This window comes from Carlito syrichta, unplaced genomic scaffold, assembly GCF_000164805.1.
Source record: "Carlito syrichta isolate Samal-C Ts95f unplaced genomic scaffold, Tarsius_syrichta-2.0.1 Scaffold289542, whole genome shotgun sequence".
In the NCBI taxonomy this organism is placed as follows: domain Eukaryota; kingdom Metazoa; phylum Chordata; class Mammalia; order Primates; family Tarsiidae; genus Carlito; species Carlito syrichta.
Window position 1 is genome coordinate 74,601 of NW_007233638.1, and position 14,920 is coordinate 89,520.

Consider the following 14,920-nt stretch of genomic DNA (forward strand, 5'->3'; position numbering starts at 1 on the left):
AGATTGCTTAACCACATAGAAAGAAACAAACACAAAATGGCTAGGCTCAAATATGTTAACAGGAACAGCATGAATAATGGGGTAGTCTTACTGCTTTCAGTTGCAGAAGTAGAATTAGGACCTGTGGACATAAGGTACTAAAAAGAAGACTTAAATTTCAGTGAAGGAAAATCATCTAATAAGTGGAAGGAAAGGGAATAGGTGGAATTTTCTTCTCCTAATAATATTAGCAAGTGGCAAATAATAAAAGGGACTACTACATGCCAGTCACTATGCCAAGTGCTTTGCCTCAGTTATCAAATGAGCTAATATAAATCTTGCAGCAAGTCTGTGAGGTTATTGTGATGCCCATTTTACAGATGAAGAGGTTGAAAATCAGGATGGTGGTAATTCACCCATTGTTTCAGTCAGGTTCCACCAGAAGTAGGAGAGCAATCTGTCTGTCTATCTATCTCTCTATCTATCATCGATCCATATCTTCGATCTATCATTTTTCTAGCTAACCATCCATCCATCCATCCATCCATCCATCCATCCATCTATTATCCATCTATTCATCTATCTACAAGAGACCTAAGAAATAAGCAAGAAATTGTCTTACGTGATTGTAAGAACTGATTAGGTAAGTCTGAAATCCACGGGCAGGCTGGAATTCTCGGGCAGCTGAAGTTGCAATCCGCAGGCAAAAGTTCTCCCTCAGGGAAGTCTTCGTTCTGCTCTGCAGGTTTTCAGGCCCACCCAGATTATCTAGGATAATCTCCTTTACTTAAAGTAAACTGATTATAGTGGTTAATCATATCTACAAAATACCTTCTCATCAGCACATAGATTAGTACTTGATTGATGTCATGGTTCATTTTGTGTTGCTATAACAGAATAACTGAGAGTGGGCAATTAATAAAGCAAGAAGATTTATTTGTCTCACTATTTTTGTAGCTGGAAAGTTTAAGATTCGGCAACTGCATCTCGTGAGGGCCTCAGGCTGCTTCAACAAATGGAGGCAAGCAGAAGGGGAACGATGTGTGCAAAGAGGTCACATGGGAAAGAGGAAATGAGAGAGAGAAACTGAGGAAGCCAGACTAATTTTAACAATTCACTCTTGGCAGGAACTCATCCATTCCCTCCAGAATGAAAACTGACTTACCTCTGAAGAAAGACACTCATCTGTTCATGAGAGAGCCACCCCCATGACCCCAACACCTCCTACTAGGTCCCACCTTCCGATGGTACTGCATTGGGGATCACATTTGAGCGTGAGTTTTGGCAAGGACAAACCACTTCCAAACCATAGCAACTGACTAATTGGGAGCTATAATTCATCTGGGCTGACACATAAAACAGTCACACAATCATACCATCTATACGCGGCAGGGCTCAGTTTTGAGCACGGGTCAACCTAACTCCAAAACCAGTGTTCTTTCCAGTATACAATGCTCTCATAAAGACCTGCCTCTTAAAATTGGGACCTCACTATTACCAGAAATGTGCAAACATAAGCTGCTTAACAATCTGTCAGAAATGGGGACAGGTATTCTTGCTCTAGATGGAGGTTAGGCTAAAGTCCATTCCAGCATTGAAATTCAATAGTCTTTTGGATTAATGATACTGAGATTTGCTTAGTAGAGGTCCTTAAAGAAACCACATTAGTAGATAGAAAATGATTAGTAAAGGGTAATATTGTTTAATTTATAGTATTTAATAAAGCTGCATATAAACGGCTTACAATTGGGTAGAGAAACACTCTTTAAACATTCAATATTAATCTGAAGAACCTTAGAATAAGAAGTTTATTAAGAAAATTAAAACTAGCCGGGCTCGGTAGCTCAGCCTGTAATCCCAGCACTTTGGGAGGCTGAGGTGAGTGGATTACCTGAGCTGGCGGGTTCGAGACCCGCCTGGGCGACTTGGCGAGACCTCATCTCTACAATAAATCAAAAAATCAGTTGGGCGCGGTAGCGTGTGCCTGTAGTTCCAGCTACTCGGAAGGCTGAGGCGGAAGGATCGCCGGAGCCCAGCAGGTCGAGGCTGCGGTAACCGGGAGCGGCCACTGCACTCCAGTCTGGGCGACAGAGTGAGACTCCAACTCAAAAAAAAAGAAAAAGAAAATTAAAACTACAATCTATTTTGTTTGTATCTATATTCTTCCTCTTTCTGAATTGATTCTGAATACATGAAGTTTTACAATAGACAACGTTTAAGTAAATAACTCTAATGTTTACTTATTGAAGTCTGTTGTGGTAGGTTGAATAATGGCCTTCCAAAGACATCCATGTCCTAATCCATGTAACTTATAAAGACCACCTCGTATGGCAAAGGGACTTTTAAAGTGTTATTAAGCTGAGGATCTTGAGATGGGGAAATCAGCCTGGATTACCTGAATTGCCAAGTGGACTCAATGAAATGACTTAGAGCAATCCTTGTAAGAGAAATGCAGGAGTCAGAGCTGGAAGTGAAGGAGACTAGTGATGAAAGCAGAAATTGGAGTGGTGTGCTTTAAGACTAGAGAAAGAAGAATTCTTGCTTCAATATAATCCAAATGATTTATCCAGTTATAAGCAATTATTGAATAGTCCATTTACTACCGATTAGAAGTACCAGCCTTATTATGTGCTAAATATGTCTGCTTATTCTGGTGCTAGCTCTTCATCAGTTTAATTATTATAGCTTTAGACTTTATTCTAACATCTGATAGCAGAATCTCCACAATTTTTAATTTTTAATTTTTTCTTGGCTCTTATGCATTTATTTTTCCAGACAAATTTTAGAATTTTTTTTTTTTTGAGTTGGAGTCTCACTCTGTCGCCCAGACTGGAGTACAGTGGTCACTCCCAGCCACCACAGCCTCGATCTGCTGGGCTCCGGCGATCCTTCCGCCTCAGCCTTCCGAGTAGCCGGAATTACAGGCATGAGCTACCACGCCCGGCTGATTTTTGATTTATTGTAGAGATGAGATCTCGCTGCCTAGGCAGGTCTCGAACCTGCGGGTTCAGGCAATCCACTCACCTCAGCCTCCCAAAGGCGCAGGATTACAGGTTGAGCCACTGAGCCTGGCTAAATTTTAGAATTTTTAATCAAGTGTCTCTTCCCCTGCCTCTCCTCCACAATTCCCTTGGGACTTCAATTGGATTTATGGTATATTGCTAGATGAATTCTTTGAAAAATTGACATCTTTGTAATATTGATCTTTCCTATCCAGATCATGATCTATATATTTAATTAGTTTGAGTTATCTTTTAATGAGATAGGGATGAAACAGCTTTCTTGATTGAAGATGATTGAGAAAGCTCTGTTGAAATGATGTTTTCATTTTGTCTAAGTGAAAGTAGAACAAACCCTTTTATATAAAGATCAAAAATTATATAAAATATGGATACACACACACTATCTATATGTATATCTGCAATCTTCATTTTGCATGGTTTGATATACATGAATTTCAGCTATCATAGTTTAGTTAGTAATATTAGTCCCCAAGAATATGGTTCAAATTTTAGTTTCTGCAGTATATTAACCATGAGTAATCACATAAAGCACAAAATTTACTGCTGTGTTTACAAATTACTATGTAAATAAGAAATTATTAAATTGATCCATGATTAATCATGTCTCTTCTTTTAGGTTCCATCAGTGACTGATCACTCCATACCAGTTTTTCAGTTCATGCACAGACAGCAAAGTGTATAGCTGTGTTGCCTCCATGTTTCCCAGTGGTAAACCTATATTGCATTTTATAAAAATGGATTATTGAAAAAAGTCAATAAAGATTAAAATGCAGCAAAAAAAAAAAAACAAGAAGGAATAATGCTGAAAGTGACATTTTTATTGAATGGAAATGGAATTATAGAAGAAATAGTGACTGTGATAATTAGTAACACTGCTATTTGAGACATTGCAGCCAGAGGAACAAATCAAATTCACTGACATATGTCCTAGAGGAAGTGACACCGGCAAAAAAAAAATCACATTAACAGAACTCTTGGAGACATTTCATAACACTAAAAGTTCAAAAGACTAAATTTTAGAACTTGATCCACACTTTAAAAAAAAGAGTATGTTGATTGTCAAGGCATTACAAAGATGCTTGTTTTGTAACATAAATTATACAAGAAAACAATCACTCTTCAAAGTACTTTTGAGAGACAGAGTATTTTAGAGAAATAAAGAAATAAATCAATTTAATTATCAACATTTTTAATGTTTCAAATTACAATGTACTATATAAATTATAATTTTACTATTTTTTCATGTCCCTATACATTTCTTGCCAACAGTAAGGGAGTTTTTAATATTTCAGCAAAAATGTGTAAATGTTACAGAATAATTGTAACATTTTCCATTGATTGATAAGATTGTTTTGCATGGTTTCAGTTTATGAATCATTTTAAAAATCTCGTGCTACTGGGCAAAGTGAGGACTGCTTGCACTCAGGGAAATGGGAAGGCAATGACGACAAGCTAAGTGAAAATCCTCGAGCCCAGAGTGGCTGGCAGAAAAAGAGAAAGGCCAAGTTAATGCATTTGCCTTAGTAAGAAAAATAACTCCCATGAGACAGACACTGGCCCAGAGTTTAAGTGTGCTGTTCCAGAGTTATGAAGGGACACTGCCACTCAAGAAGGTGTGTCTCTGTCTCCATAATCAGCTTGTTTAAGTAAAATGTATTCTTCTGAAGCTTTTACTTTTAGGAGTAGAAGGAATACTGTCCCTAGTTCCCTGAGTTTGCATCCTTGTTCCCTTTCTTTTAGGAGAGGTCTAAAATACCCATGATGAGATGACAGGGAGAACAAGTTCTTATTCCAGCTCTTTCGGGTGAAGTTATCCCAGCCACTTAACGTTCCAGTGCAGTGATGCAACAAAATCCTCTCAGCCTAATGGGTTCAGGCACATCTTTCCCGGGCCAATAGCCAGAAATGGATTGATGTGCTGATTTAAAAGAAGAGAAGCACAAAAAATTTTTCAAGCCAAGGGAGAAACAAAAGAAAGAAAGAAATACAGTATCTGTTAATGGCTCTACATGAGGATTTTTCCTTAAAATCCCAATGATGCTACAATGTTTTCAAAGTGATTTATAAGGCTAGCAAGGACTGGCTGGGCTTAATGGGGTCATTTGATTTTAATGCCTCAAGTAAGACTGCTTCTATTTTGGGTCCGATAAAGGGGTCTGTAACAATACACTCAAGCAAATTTAAAAAGGTAAATCATGTCTACGATGTGACAAACTTAGGAAGAGAGAGTCCTGAGAAGAAACTGGACAGATGATGAGATGTGAGATGCAATTTTAAATAAAAAATCCCCCAGTCCCACGTCCCTTGGGGTACACAAAAGGCACAGACCGTCTTACTTATAGACATTCCACCTCTGGCTCTGAGGTCTAATTTGAGGAACTTGCCGACCTGTCTTATGGAATATATGTCCTTGCTAAGTTCCTGTACTTCCCGCCTTTATCCTGACTTCTGAAGAGTCTTCCTGATTCTGCCTTTGACTAGCAGCATGACCTTGAACTAGTTACTTAGACCTTAGCTTCTTTGTTGTAAAATGAAGGGCTTGAAAGCAATCTCTCTCTAAAGTGCCTTCTTTCAATGGCTTTGTGACTCTCTAAAAGCATGAGAAATGCTTTAATTGAAGGAGCATTTGTGTCATTAAATTAATTTATTTAAAATGATTTAAAAACTGAACCTTGCTCCAGAAAGAATTTAAGGTGATGTATTAGTCAGGGATCTCCAAAGACACAAAAACAATAGGAAATGTATAGCTATAGAAGAAGAGATTCATTATGGAAACTGACTCACCAGATGATGGAGGTCAAGAAGTACCACAATATGCGACTGGAGAGCCAGGGGATCCAGTGGTAATTCAGAATGCATCCAAAGGTCTGAGAGCCAACTGGAGGGCCACTGGTATACATCCTTGGCCAAGGCCAAAGGCTTGAGAACTGGGGAACCAATGGCATAAATGAGCTGAGAACCAGGGGCTGCCAGAGTCTGAAGGCCTGAGAACTAGGACCGCCAACATCTGAGGGTAGGGAAAAGGTAGGTGTCCCAGTTCAAGCAGAGAGCACAAATTTGGCCTTCCTCTGCCTTCTTGTTCTATTCAGGCCTTCAACGGATGGGATAATTCCTGCCTACATTGATGAGGGTAGATTTTCTATACTCAGTCTACACCAGCTCAGATGCTGATTTCCAGAAACTCCTCACAGACATACTCAGAAATAATGTTAAGCAGCTATCTGAGTATCCCTTAGCCCAGTCAAGTTGACAAATAAAATTAGCCATTGTAGGTGACTTGCCAGCACATTACTTCTGTGGCTTGCATATATGAAGAAACTTCTTTTTTCCCCCAACCATGCACTGTGGCTACCTTCAACGAAACTGAGGTGTGGTCTAGGATTTCAGAGGTTTTAAAAAGTGTATTAATTGCTTCCTAGATCGATTGGGAGCACAGATTGCATATGACTGTAGGTCTTCTTCCCTAGAGAAACACACTATATTAAAAATAAAACATCATCAGTATAATAGTCAGTTAGAAATGTTATTAAATAATTTGAAGCAATGGGTTAAAACTCTTTGACACACTACAAATACTTGCTTAGAGTCAAAGTCAATGGTTATACTCATAGCTCATGTCTGGCTCAAACTTTTAAAGATTTTAAGAAAACATGAGCCGGGCTCGGTGACTCAGCCTGTAATGCCGCGCCTTTGGGAGGCTGAGGTGAGTGGATTGCCTGAGCCCGTGGGTTTCAGACCCGCCTGAGCAGTGAGACCTCATCTCTACAATAAATCAAAAATCAACCGGGCGTGGTAGCGCGCGCCTGTAATACCGGCTACTCGGAAGGCTGAGGTGGAAAGATCGCCAGAGCCCAATGTGTCGAGGCTGCGGTGGCCGGGAGCAGCCGCTGCACTCCAGTCTGGGCGATGGAGTGAAACTCCAACTCAAAAAAAAAAAAGAAAACATGACATTGAAAGTTCATTAAGGACTTCTAAGTTCTCATAGAATAACAGCAGGACTTCTAAATCCTAGTTTTTCACACATCTTCCTAAAATTATATATATATATATATATCAACAAGGAGAGTGAGTAAAATCATCTCAAAATTTAGTTTAACCAGAAGACAGAGTGGGAGTCAGGCAGATACTGCAGGCAGGACTAGTGGTGAGAAAATGAAAGTAAAATCTCTTCCCTTTCAAAGGAAAAAGTCCCCTGGTGAGTGGAGACATACTGATAACACTACGCTTATATCATCAAAAGTAAAGGGTCACTTTTCATCATATGCTCCCTGAGGTCATGCAGAGAAAGGTTCTCAACCTCAGCTCTGGTGGGATCCCAGCCATGAATGGATGAGTTACAATTGAATTGCAAGGAAAAAGCTGAAAGAATCCAGAATATGGAATGTACTGTAAGACAACTGGCCTGGACCCTTTAGAGCATTTGATGTCATGAAGAACCAAGACAGGTAGAAGTATGGTGTATTAGTCACAGATCTCCAGAGAAGAAAAAACAGAACAAACAGAATGTGTGTGTGTGTGTGTGTGTGTGTGTGTGTGTGTGTATTATACCACTGACTTTCCTATGTCTTAGCTTGCATATGACAAATCACAGGATTCTCAGTCTCAGTCTCTATAAGTACACGAGACAATCCCACAGAATAAATCTCTCTTTCTCTCTCTCTCTCTAGATATATATCTACAGATATATACATATATGTCTCTGTACATATCCTTCTATATAGGTATGTATGCACACACATTTGTGTGTATATATGTATGCATATGCATATAATTTACAAAGGTATACACACATATGTATGCATAAATATATATATGAAGAAGGAACCCCAAAACAGAATTGTTTTATTTATTCTTACATGTTTGAACTTCAGTCACCTTCAAAGTACTCTCCATTTGACATAATACACCTACTGAGATGCTTTTCCCACTGATCAAACAGTTTTTGAATATGTCAATTTGGATGGCTTTTAGTGTCTCTGCCAATTTTTTTTTGTTTCACCTCTTCCACATCGGCAAAAGTTTCCCTTTGAGGACTTTTTTCATCCAGGGGAAGCATAAAATAAAGCTGCTTGGGGTAAGATCATTCGGATAGGGAGGGTAAGGCACGGGGGTCATGCAGTTTGGGGTCAAAAACTGCTGAAAACTCAGCACAGCGTAAGCAGGTGCACTCGTAAATCACCCATCATGAAATGGGCAAATGTTTGAAAGAATCTCTTTTTAAAAATCCCGGAAGCTGAATGCAGCCTCTCACAACAATGCAAGCTGGTGTACACTGGTGTTGCTGGGTCCCTAGAATACTTACATAGCTGGAAAGCCTTGTACTACACGGGGCCCACCCTCCAAAATATAATTCTAGATTTTTGGTGTGTGTGTGTGTCCCCTCCATAGCTTTATACATATGTCTCTCTCCCTCTCTTCCTCTCTCTCAAAGAGAGATATTTATCATGAGGAATTGGCTCACATGATTATAGAGACTGAGAATTCCCACCACCCGTCATCCGCAAGCTGGACACTCAGAAGAGCTGATGGTGTAATCGTCTTTCTTCAAAGCCTGAAAACCAGGGCATCCTATCAAGTGAATTCCAGTCTGAGGGCAGGAGAAAATGAGAAGTCCTAGCTCAAGCAGTGGGGCAAAAAATAAAAATAAAAAAAATTTTTAAAAAGGAGGTGGTGAGCTGGGCTCAGTGGCTCAGCCTATAATCCCGCACCTTTGGGAGGCTGAGGTGAGTGGATTGCTTGAGCCCGCGGGTTCGACACCTGCCTGGGCAGCGAGACCTCATCTCTACAATAAATCAAAAATCAGCTGGGCATGGTAGCGCATACCTGTAATTCTGGCTACTTGGAAGGCTGAGGCGGAAGGATCACCGGAGCCCAGCAGGCAAGGTTGCAGTGGCCGGGAGTGGCCACTGCACTCCAGTCTGGGTGACAGAGTGAGACTCCAACTCAAAAAAAAAAAAAAAAAGGAGGTAGTGGTAAATTCCTCCTTTATCTGCCTTTTGTTCTACCCAAGACTGTCTTAGCTATTCTCTATTACTATAACAAAATACCACAGACTGGGTAATTTATAGACAATAGAAATTTATTTCTCATGGTTCTGGAGCTGAGAAGTCCAAGGCACTGGCAGATTTTGAATCAGGTTCACTGTTGCATTGGGGATTAAGGATCAATGTGAACTGGGGAAAGGACACAAATATTTGAACCATAGCAAGACCCCTTCAGCAGTTTAGGTGACTTCCTATGTAGAGTAGGACCATGTACTTTCCTGAGTCCACTGATTCAAGTGCTAATCTCATCCGGAAACACCATGGGCACCCATGGTCTAGTCAAGTTGACACAAAATTAACCTTACAGATTATTTTAAACTGGGGGAATAAGAGATGTAACAACCAAATATGATGTGTGAATCATAGACTGGATCCTAGGTGATGAGAGTCACTTAGCAGAGGTGAGGGAAATTTGAATAGAACCATGTGTTGCATGATGTTATTGAACTAGTGCTGGCTTTCCTGATATGAAAGTGGCGATGTGGTGGTGTGTTGTTCATGAGAGAAGCTGGAGAGTTTACCAGTCAACTGTCATGAAGTCTGGAGTATACTTCCAGACAAATGGGAAAAGGAAGGCGTGTCTACACCCAGTGAGAGAGGGAGTGAATGTGGCTAGATACTAAGAGCGGCTAAGTCTAGTGTATGATATACTGTTATAACAACTTTCCTGTGAAAATTTTAGACATCTTTCATGAAGCCTTTGAAGCATTTAACTGCGTACGCCAAGGTTTCTGGTGATGTTTTCCAGGTACCCATTTTTACACATGTTTTTACCATCCCCATGAGGAACAGAGAGAAGAAAGTCAGAGGGAAGCTCATACCATCTACAAGTTCCTGGTTTGCATCGCACACCTGTTACATCTATCTGGGGTTTCTCTGGCATGGAGTTTCTCAAACCCCATGAGCCTGCACAATACTGATCCTGCCCCACCCCTACTAAACTCTGAAGGTGAGATCTAGGGAATTTTAACAAGTTCTCTGTAGTTCTTTCATACACCCAAGTCTGAGAAGCCCTGCTCTAGCATCTGACTCCACACCTAACACCACCAACAACCACCCTGAGCAGCATTTAGTACGAACATTAATTAGCAATGGTAATTATTTCAGCAGGCCACACTAGAACTTGAAAATTAAGACACACAGAGAACAATACGACGGTACATCCAGAGAGTTAACACTCCTTGTTGGATGCAGGGGCTGTTTCACCCACTGCTATTTCAACACATTTGTAGTTTGACCTCTGACACAGACTTCTGACTCAACTGCATTTAGTTCCTAAAGGAATCACACACTTTCCTTCTCTCTCCTTCTTCTACCTACTCTTGTTCCTCCACACGATTATTCAGAACACTGATTTCATGTTTAAATGTAGCAACAGCTTTCAGAGTGATTTCTTCACAGCAGGTTGAGTTTATACTAACTAAGAAGAGGATGTATTACCCTGATACCATCCAGTATAATCAACAAAACTAGTGCCGGGAGGCAGGAGGGTATGGGGAGTTGAGCTTTGATGAGGAAGAGTCACGGGCAGGCTGAAAGGACATACTGGCAATGTGGAATTATGTCTGAGCCTAGTAGTGTACCAAAGCTGAGGCCACTGGCCAGTTGGGGCTATGAGAGGGCCCAGAGTTTTGAGAGTGCTTAGACAGAGGAGTAGATACAGAAGGGTCGGGTGATGAGGGCCACAGAAAACAATTTTGCACACAGAATTTTGACAAGGAGTTTTTAAACATCTCTTTTTCAGTTCATAAATGATTCTTGGTTTAAAAAGAAAGAAAGAAACTTTCAAATGCTCTATGGGCAGCTGGGTCCATGTGAACTAATTCTTCATTGTGGACCCTGGTTATGGATATTGAAATATTGCCCTTGGTAGTTTGCACTAGAGTTCTTTCCAATAATGTCTCTTGAGCCAAAGTACCACTCTTCAGCCCAGTCAAGAACCTTTGAGACTGAAATCGGAATGAAGAGTTCATCACAGGTGCAGCACTATTCCCATAATCTCTGCTGCTCGCTTGTGACAAGGGAGGAATCGCTGGGGGGTGGGGGGGGGGTGCCTGCAATCAAGTATGGGACTCCTTTGGGCAGTGAGGAAAATGTTCTAGAAATGTCCACACAACTCAGTGAATATATTAAAAACCGTTAAGTCAAACCCTTTAAATGGGTACAATGTATGGCATGTGAATCATATTTCAATAAAATTGTCATATGTTTTAAAAATCTCCAGAAACCTAACATTGGGCACAAAGAGCAGAAGAGGGTGAGGCCCACCTGTGAATTCCAGTCTCACTATGGCAGAGCACAAATAGCCACATGTCAGAAAAGCTGAGTGAAAATTGCAGAGTATCTGCTGTTCTCTTAGTTGGGTGAAAGGTAATTATGAATCCTTTTAAGAGGCATAATTAAAATAATAACATAGAAAGGACTCTCTTTCGCATCACTTATTCATTACTTCTATGTGTTTTCCAAAAAAATAGCCCAAGTAACCAGACAGACTGTACAAACGAGGTGGGAGTGTGGGTTACTTTTCAGTTAAAATCTAATATGCTATTTAAGTAAGACAGCCCTTGTCAAGAGCAAATACCGAGATCATATGGGCTGGGTGAGATGAGTAAGATCATGCATGTGCTGTTATTATGATAGCTGGGTTTTCAGAAACAGAAATTTATAGATAGGCAACTGCAACTGCTGGCCTGTATCCTCCATTGTCACTTGATTTGTTAAGGGACCTCAGAACCCTCTGCTGTGGGGTGTGCTGTGTGCTTGTAAAACAATGTCTTTTATTTAAGCAATACCACTCAAAACACCACAGGGCTTTGGGGGTGCGGGGGCAGGGACAGAAGAACCACAATAGGTAACTATTGAGTAATGAGCCTTTCAAAACTCAGAAAATGGGACCAAGTGGTAAGCAGACCTAATACCTAGTACCGTTTGGCTTGCCTTCATGAAAAGTAGGGGCCAGCTGGAGTATAAGGTCTGGGCCTTTGGGTCAAACCCTGGGTCAGGACATCATATCGCCCAGGGCTGTGGGATGTGCAGCTGAGAGGAGTTCCCTGGGGAGAAACCAAAGCAAAAGTCAGACAGATTACCTAAAGTAATTACCCATCAGAAGAGGCCAGGCTAAGAGGGAGAATCAAACGCACAGTCTCCAGAGAGCAAGCAAAGGAGAAACGGGGATTGGAAGCAAAGGGTGAAAATGGGGCTAACAGGTGGCTTCAGTGGCTTTTATGGAGAGCTGCAGGCTCTGACATGTTGAGTATAAGAAGGACAAGCAAGAAAAACGAGCCGATAAAGCTCAAACTCAAGGACTCACTCCCTATGCCTTGTTCCATTCAACTCTTGCAGAATCAAAGAATTATGGAATCCAGTAGTTCCACCAGCAAAAACTCCAAGGATAACGGTGCTCCTGTTTGAGGACCTCTAGAGTGGTAGCAAGATTCATTTCTAAACAACCTTCACTATCAGAAAATTCTTCCTTACTTAAAATGGTACATTTCTTACCTTGGGCAATTTCTGGCTGGGCTGTTAATACACTTTGGCTGTGAACATGTTGGAAGCCAACTAAGCTCTCTTAGGATTTATCTCCTCATCTGTGAAATGGGAGTAATAATAAGACCTGCCTCCTAGGGTTGTTGTAAGGATTGAGATAAGACATATCAAGCATCTGGATGCTCCTTGGGTCATGGCATATGTTGCTTCAGCATCAGCATTGGTGTTAATATTAGTGTTTGAGTTGCTTTTGATAATATTGAGGCCTAAAGTCGTGGGGACTGTACTAATCAAAAAAGACTCCCTTTCTGGCATCCAGCACTATCCCTAAATCTCTTGATAACCATGGAAATGAGGAAATTAGTGGCTTCCTGTGCGTTCTTTGTGTGGTACACCCTCTAGTCAGTGTTTATTTCTGTGATCACTTTACCTGCATGATGACCCTGTGAATAAGCAGAGCCCCATCTTACACACCAGGAAACAAGTTCGGAAAAGTCAGCAAACTGCCCTAGACCACCCAACTAGGAAGTTTGGAGGGGGACTTGGGGATGTAGTCCTGTATACTACAAATCCTCTACCTAGAAGGAGAGAAACCACAACAGCACGAAGCCAGCACTTGGCTTTCACAGTGACACACGAGACACCTTATAAGTGAACCGGAGTGCATCTGCAGTCCTTAGACTCCATTGAGATCTATAGCTTTACCCAGTGTGTTTTCTTTCTTTTCATCTTTATTTCAGATTCAGGGGCACACATTCCTGGCTTTGTCTCAGCACCTGGTAGGGCACTGGCAGCAGGGGCTGCAGAGGGAGTCCAGAGGCAAAGTCCCATGAAAGAGGACAAGAGAGGCACCTTCCACCATCTTGAAGTCAGGGCAGGAAAGTGTTCCAACTCACTCACCACGGAGCAACAGACCCGATCTCTGTGACTGGCAGATCAACTACTCAGGGATTAAGTGTGGTGCAGAGGGAATATCCTGAGAGCACAAACTTCAGAGGGACATGATGAGTGCTGAGTTCCAGGTGCCCCACCCTCTACTCTGATCCACCCATGAGGCAAAAGGGTGTGTCCAGAAAAGGAGGAGGAAGGACTCCAAAGAGATCAGTGGTGACTCTGGGGCTGACCCAAACCCCCTACTCCCCAGCAATCCTCTGAACATCAGACCCACACAGCTGGGCCACGACCAAGAGGGACAAACCCTGGCGGAGTCAGGACATCAGTCACAATAGGAGAACTACATTCCAGGATAGGCCTGACTGGGGCACCCCCTACGAGTGCATACCTGGGGAAGCAACAATCCCACACCTCCCCACTGAAGAAGATCTCCCTGATGATACAAGAGTGGGAGGGGAGGAAGGTAGCCCACCCACCTCCACTGCCCCAGCTCCTTCCCTGCTCTGGACACTGAGGAGAGAGCAGGAGAGAGCAGTAGAGAGATGACTAGAGGAACAATTACAGTGCCTGCAACAAGAGGGTAGGTTTTTTTTCTTTAATTTTCAATTATTTTTTAATTTTTTAAAATTTTTTGACTGTTTGTTAGTTCATCTGTTTTTAAAATATTTTTCCTTTGTTCATGAACGTGTATGTGAGGGTTTGATATGCATCCCCTCCAAATTTTTTTCTTTTCTTTTTCTCTTTCTTCTTTTATTTGTCATTTTCTGTTTATGTATGTATGTGAATGATTGAGTGTTCATCTTTCAATTTTGTTGTTGTTGTTGGTTTGTTTTGTTCTTTTGTTCTTCTGGGGTTTTTTTTATTTTCATTTTTTATAGTTTAACGTGTGTGTCAATATATGTGTGAGGGTTTGACCTGAATCTCTTTTTTTTTTTTTAACTTCCTCTGGTCTTTCTGTTTTTCATCTCTATATACTTTGTGCTAGGTGTGTGTGTGTGTTTAGTTTAGTTGGGTTTTATTTTTGTTATTTGTTTTGTTCTACTTTGTTGTTACCAGGTTGTTTGGGGGATGTGTGTGTATGTGTTCAATTGCTTTTGCATTGGTTTCTGCTTTGCATCGTCATATAGAGTGGTGGTGGGAAGTGGGTCTCAGGGAACACATACCACTATAAGTGAACATTTTAATTTGCAAGTAGTTTCTGATCCCCTACTTTATTCAAATTTCAAAAAGTACAAGAGACAGCAAAACTTCCCATCCCCTGTCCTATTTCAAAATAGAACAAATCCAGAGCCTCGATCAGGGAAGAATAGAGGACTGAGAAAACATCAGAAGGGAAAGCCTCTCCCAATGACACTGAATAACAGAACTAAAGAGAAAAACAAGAGATCTGTCACAAATGAGGAAAAAACAAAGGAAGGCCTCAGGCAATTTCAAGTATACCAAAGACAAAACTTCTGAAAAATCAGACCTTGGCACCCAAACAATGGAAGTCAC